Raw genomic sequence first — 6302 nt, 5'->3', positions numbered from 1 at the left:
GATTAATGTTTTAGAACCCAGCGAGGTTCGGGATTACTTCGCGGCTGATCACCGGCTGTAATCCATAGCGTCATAAAATGATTTTGATTAAGACATGATTTTGAAATTGTTTTGATACAAGCAAAAATGATGCCATCACCCATAGTTTTATCCCTCGTTATCATTGGTCATGTCTTTCCATTGTCATTCTTTAATGTATATCTCGATTTATGTTTTGTATCGTACTGTTAGCACTTGTTGAGCATTTGGCTCACTCCTTGCTTTACCCTGATATTCCAGCTAGCAGCTATGGTTGGATTCAAGCAGACTGCCCGTAAGACCTGTGATGCTGATGCTTATGTGCGAGCTCAGGTAGAATAAGAGATAGTAGTTTTGTGTGAGGACTCGGTATTTAAAATCAGATGTAATAGTTGGTAGTATTGGGCTGTTCCAAACCCTAAACTGTAAGATCTTGGATTTGGTTATGTTATTTCTTTTAAAATGTTGTAATAGTTATATTTAATTTGCTGTTTAAGTTGGGGGCGTTACAGGTTTTGGTATCAGAGCTACGGTTTAGAGTCCCTGGACAGCCCAAATAGGATATAGGATATGTGTGTAGGTTATAGATATTATGCGAGAGAGTAGGTTAAGTAAATTTATTATTAATACTCCTCTTATTGGTTGTCAACAAAGGGCGCATTCCTCGTCATCCTCTGGGTCGGACGACACTATTGCTTTCACTGTGTATGCTGAGTTGAGGCGCGAGTTCGACATGCTTCAGGGCAAGTACGACCGACTGATAGACCCACTGAAGAATGTGTATCCGGACAGCCGAAACTACGAAGGGAAGCCCAAGGAGCAGATGACTGCGAGACTTGAGACCTTGGTTCAGTACGTCAACACTAAGCTTGAGGAGATGCCAGCGCACCGGGACCGCACCAGCCAGTATGTCATTCAGATGGTGGCGGATGAGCTCCAGAGCATTGTGAAGACGCTTCGAGAGGAAAAGACTACCAAGCCCCATTCAGATGGAGTGGAGCCTTAGTTCTTTCCATTTACCTTTCATGTTGTTGTACTATCAGACTCTGTGGAATCCCCAGTTGTTTCCGTTATTTCCTTTAAATAAGCCTGTTATTCCTAGAATCAGACTTTGTCCTAATCCTATGTATTGTGACCTTTAAAAATTTCAATAATTATGTTCTATTGTTCCATTTGCTCTCAACTGTTATTTTACGTTTTAATATGCATCACCATATCTGCTTAATTTGGAAACTTGACCCCATATGTAAATAAGAATGCCATGCGATACCCTCGAATCATTTTATCATTCATATCTGTTTTGACATAACTCTTATTTCAGGATCATGCCTCCCAAAAAGAAGAACCCAACAACCATATCCACCACAGACCCAAACATTCTTCGACTACTGGAAACTTTGCAACAGCAAACCAATGCTATAGCTCAACAACAACTAACTCTTCAACAACGAATTGAAAACCAAGATAACCGTGAACCACACCAACCACCTGAACCACCAGTACCACCTAGACAAATTGTCACTTTCAAGGCTTTTCAGAATGTGAATCCACCTGCATTTCATGATACCACTGATCCAGTGATAGCTAACACATGGATCAAGGAGATGGAAAGGGCTTTTGAGTTGGTACAGTTAGGAGACGATCAGAAGACGCCATATGCTACTTACTTCTTGAAGGGAGAAGTCATCTATTGGTGGAAATCAGTAAAAGCTATGGAAGTCACTCAGCAGGTTTCTTGGGAGAGATTTAAGAAGTTATTTCTGGATAAGTATTACCCTAAGTACATGCAGAATCAGATGGAGCTTAAATTTTTGGAGCTGAAGCAAGGGAACATGACTGTACTGGAGTATGAGAAGAAGTTTACTGAGTTGTCAAGGTTTGTGGCAAAGTATACCATCACTGAGGAGGAAAAAGCAAAGAAATTTCAGCAAGGATTGGAGGCTTGGATCAGAGATAGAGTGGCTATATTTGAGCTTGAAACTTACGTGGGAGTAGTACAGAAAGCTGCTCTGAGTGAGAATAATGGGACACAGTCAAGGAAGGAAAGGGATAACAAAAAGAGGAAGGTTCCATTTTATGGAGAAAAGTCTGAAGCAGGAAGTTCACAAGATCGGAATGTAAAGAGGATTGGTTTCCATAAGGGCGGAAATTTTCAAAAGAAAGGAAATTTGGGCAAAAGGCAAGAATCGAAGGGGAACAATCAGGTGAGCCAAGGGTAAGTTGGAGAAAACAGGTTCCAGAGACCGGAGTGCAAGCACTGTGGAAGAAGGCACCCTGGACTATGTAATAAGCTGAGCATGATATGCTATAGGTGTAATCAGAAGGGACATTTGGCAAATGAGTGCAAGATACCGAAGCCAGGAGTTACATGTTACAAGTGTGGGAGAACTGGACACATAGCTAGGGAGTGCAAGGCAACCGGACCAGTCAAAGCTCTGATGAACGTGGCAAGTACCAGTGCAAGCGTGCCAGCCGAGGTATTAGCATTACCTCCACCACCCGCACCAACCCCGCAAGCAACAGCAAGGACATTTGATCTGAAGATGAAGGATGTTGATCAGAATTCTGAGGTGATAGCATGTACACTTTTACTCAATAATGTCAAAGCTAAAGTATTGATTGATTCGGGAGCAACAAGATCTTTCGTATCAGAAACTTTTGTTGATAAGCTTCAATGTGATAAAATGATTATGAGTGAGGTAGTAAATGTGGTAATTGCGAACCAAGAGAAGATTCCTGTAAATCAATTCTGTCCGAAGTGTGAAATCGACCTTTCAGGATATAAGTTTTCAGCCGACTTGATACTCTTCAAGTTGGGGGAGTTTGATATAATTCTAGGTATGGATTGGTTAGGAGAGAATAATGCTCAGATTAATTATAAGACCAAGAAAGTGTATTTAAAGACGAAGAGTGGAGAGAAGGTAGTATTTAAGGGACAGAGGCAAGAACAACTATTTCTTATGATTGTTCAGGCTAAGAAGCTACTTAGAAAAGGTTGTGAGTCGTTCCTAGAGTATGTAGTGGATTCATAAAAAGGCAGTCCCAACATAGAAGATATCCCCATAGTTAACGAGTTTCCCGATGTGCTTCCCGACGAACTATCAGGCTTACCACCAGATCGACAAATCGAGTTCGAGATCAACCTTGCTCTAGGCACAGAACCAGTTTCAAAGGCCCCATATAGGATGGCACCAGCAGAAATGAAAGAGTTGGAGAGCCAGCTACAAGAATTGTTTGATAAAGGAGTGATACGGCCAAGTACATCGCCATAGGGAGCACCTGTTCTGTTTGTCAAAGAAGAAAGATTGGAGTATGCGGCTATGCATAGATTATCGGGAGTTCAATAAGGTGACGATCAAGAACCGCTACCCGCTACCAAGAATAGATGACCTTTTTTATCAGCTGAAGGGAGCAAAATGCTTTTCAAAGATCGACTTGAGATCGGGATACCATCAATTAAAGATCAAAGAAGAAGATATTCCCAAGACAGCATTTAGGACCAGATATGGGCATTATGAATTCCTAGTAATGCCGTTTGGATTGACCAACGCTCCGGCCACATTTATGGATCTGATGAATCGGGTATTTAAGAAGTATTTGGACAAATTTGTCGTGGTATTCATTGATGACATCCTTATTTATTCTAAGTCGAAAGAAGAACATAAGTAGCACCTCTGGATAACATTGGAGATACTTCGGCAAGAGAAGTTGTATGCCAAGTTTACCAAATGTGAGTTTTGGTTAAAGGAAGTTTAATTTTTGGGGCATGTCATTGGAAATGAAGGAGTTAAAGTGGATCCGGCAAAGATTGAGGCAGCTATGAGTTGGGAGAGGCCAAAGACTCCTACGGAAGTGCGAAGTTTTCTAGGGTTGGAAGGATACTATAGACGGTTCGTCAAGGATTTTTCGAAAATCGCCACGCCATTGACCAAGTTAACCAGAAAGAATCAGAAGTTCGAATGGAGTGCAGAATGTGAGGATAGCTTTCAAGAGTTGAAACAGAGATTGGTAACCGCTCCGGTGTTAGTACTACCAGATGATCAAGGGAACTTTGTAATTTTCAGCGACGCTTCACATAAGGGTTTGGGTTGTGTGTTAATGCAACACGGTAAAGTGATCGCATATGCGTCAAGACAGTTGGAACCGCATGAGTTAAAGTACCCGACACATGACTTGGAACTAGCCGCCATAGTGTTCGCGCTTAAGATTTGGAGACATTACCTCTACGGAGAAAAGTGTGAAATCTAAACGGATCACAAGAGTTTAAAGTACATTTTCACTCAGAAGGAGCTCAATATGAGGCAGAGGAGATGGCTGGAATTGATCAAGGACTATGACTGCTCGATAAATTACCATCCTGGAAAGGTAAATGTAGTGGCCGATGCTCTGAGTAGGAAGGAAAGACTGAATATGATGATAACATCAAAAGAGTTATCTGAAGAAATCGAGAGATTTGAACATGAACTTTGTGCTTGCGGAAAAGTTGAGGAAGTTTGTCGTGCAATGACCTTTCAGCCAACACTAGTGGAAAAGATAAAGAAGTGTCAAGAAGAAGTAATGGAGAAAGAGAAGAATCAGTTATCTGGAGAGGAGATTAATACTCAAAGGGATGAGCAAGGGATACTAAGGTTTTCTTCCAGAATTTGGATTTCTCATGTACCTGAATTAAAGAATGAGATCCTCCACGAAGCCCACAATTCGAAATTTTCAATCCACCCGGGAAGTACCAAGATGTATCGAGACTTAAAGAAGAACTTTTGGTGGCCAAATATGAAGTGAGACGTGGCGGAATGGGTTGCGAAGTATTATACTTGTCAGAAAGTGAAGGCAGAACATCAACGACCAAGCGGATTAATTCAACCCCTGAAGATTCCAGAATGGAAATGGGAAAATATCGCTATGGACTTTATAGTAGGACTACCGCGAACAAAATCCGGGCATGACGCAATATGGGTTATAGTTGATCGTCTTACGAAGTCGGCGCATTTTCTTCCAATTAATGAGAAGTCATCATTGGACAAATTGGTTCATCTGTACATGCGTGAAATCGTACTAAGACATGGAGTACCCGTATCGATAGTTTCAGACAGAGATCCCCGATTTAACTCGAGATTCTGGAAGCAATTTCAGGAATGTCTTGGCACGAAGTTGAATATGAGCACAGCATACCACCCGCAGACTGATGGCCAGAGTGAAAGGACAATTCAAATAATCGAAGACATGTTGCGCAGTTGTGCAATCGATTTTGCAGAAAGTTGGGATGACCACTTGCCGTTGATTGAATTCTCTTACAACAATAGCTATCATTCCAGTATCGGCATGCCACCATACGAAGCTTTGTACGGGCGAAAATGTAGATCACCAACAAGTTGGGATGAAGTAGGAGAAGGAAGGATTCTCGGCTCGAAATTGGTACAACAGTTGCATGATTCAGTCAAGTTAATTCAGAAAAGGTTGCTTGCTGCTCAAGATAGACAGAGGAAGTATGCGGATCCAGCGTGTAAGGATGTTGAATTCCAAATTGGCGAAGCTGTTTTGTTGAAGGTGTCACCTAGAAAAGGGTTGTCTAGATTTGGCAAGAAAGGAAAGTTAGCACCTAAATTCATAGGTCCTTTTGAAATTTTGAGTCAAGTAGGGAAGGTGGCCTACGAGTTGGCCTTACCACCTCAGTATCAGCACGTGCATAATGTGTTCCATGTGTCGTTGCTTAAGAAGTATAATCCTGACGCTAGTCATGTGATAGAATTTGAACCTATAGAAATTTAGGCAGACCTGTCATTTGTGGAGCAACCGGTTAAAATACTCGACTGGCAAGAGAAGAGCCTTAGAAATAAGTCAGTAAAGTTAGTAAAAGTGCTTTGGAGGAACCCTAAGGTCGAAGAATTGACTTGGGAGTTAGATTCTGATATGCGTTTCCGGTATCCTCATCTGTTCTCTTAGATTCTGGGTACAGAATCCCTTAAGGGGGAGAGGATGTTACAACCGGCATTTCCGTGTAATATTAATTGTAAAATTGGTGTAATTATAAAGCCGAATGCCAATATATTCAACTATTGTATGCTTGTGTGAATGAGAATATCCGCGTCTTAAATTTTCGATATGTGGTATATGATTTTTCAAATCAAAAGTTTAAATTATTTCTTTCATTTTTGATTTATAAGGAATATCTTAAACCTTGAATAAATATCTTTTTAAAGTTATTTGTTCACAAAATTTAAAAGTAGTTTTATAAAATTTCTAAAAATCCAAGTTATTTTATGGTATAAATTTTATAATTTTTGAAC

Source organism: Apium graveolens, chromosome 1 (genome assembly GCF_009905375.1).
Source record: "Apium graveolens cultivar Ventura chromosome 1, ASM990537v1, whole genome shotgun sequence".
In the NCBI taxonomy this organism is placed as follows: Eukaryota; Viridiplantae; Streptophyta; class Magnoliopsida; order Apiales; family Apiaceae; genus Apium; species Apium graveolens.
The sequence above is the reverse complement of the archived record's forward strand: the minus strand, read 5'-3'. Positions refer to the sequence as shown.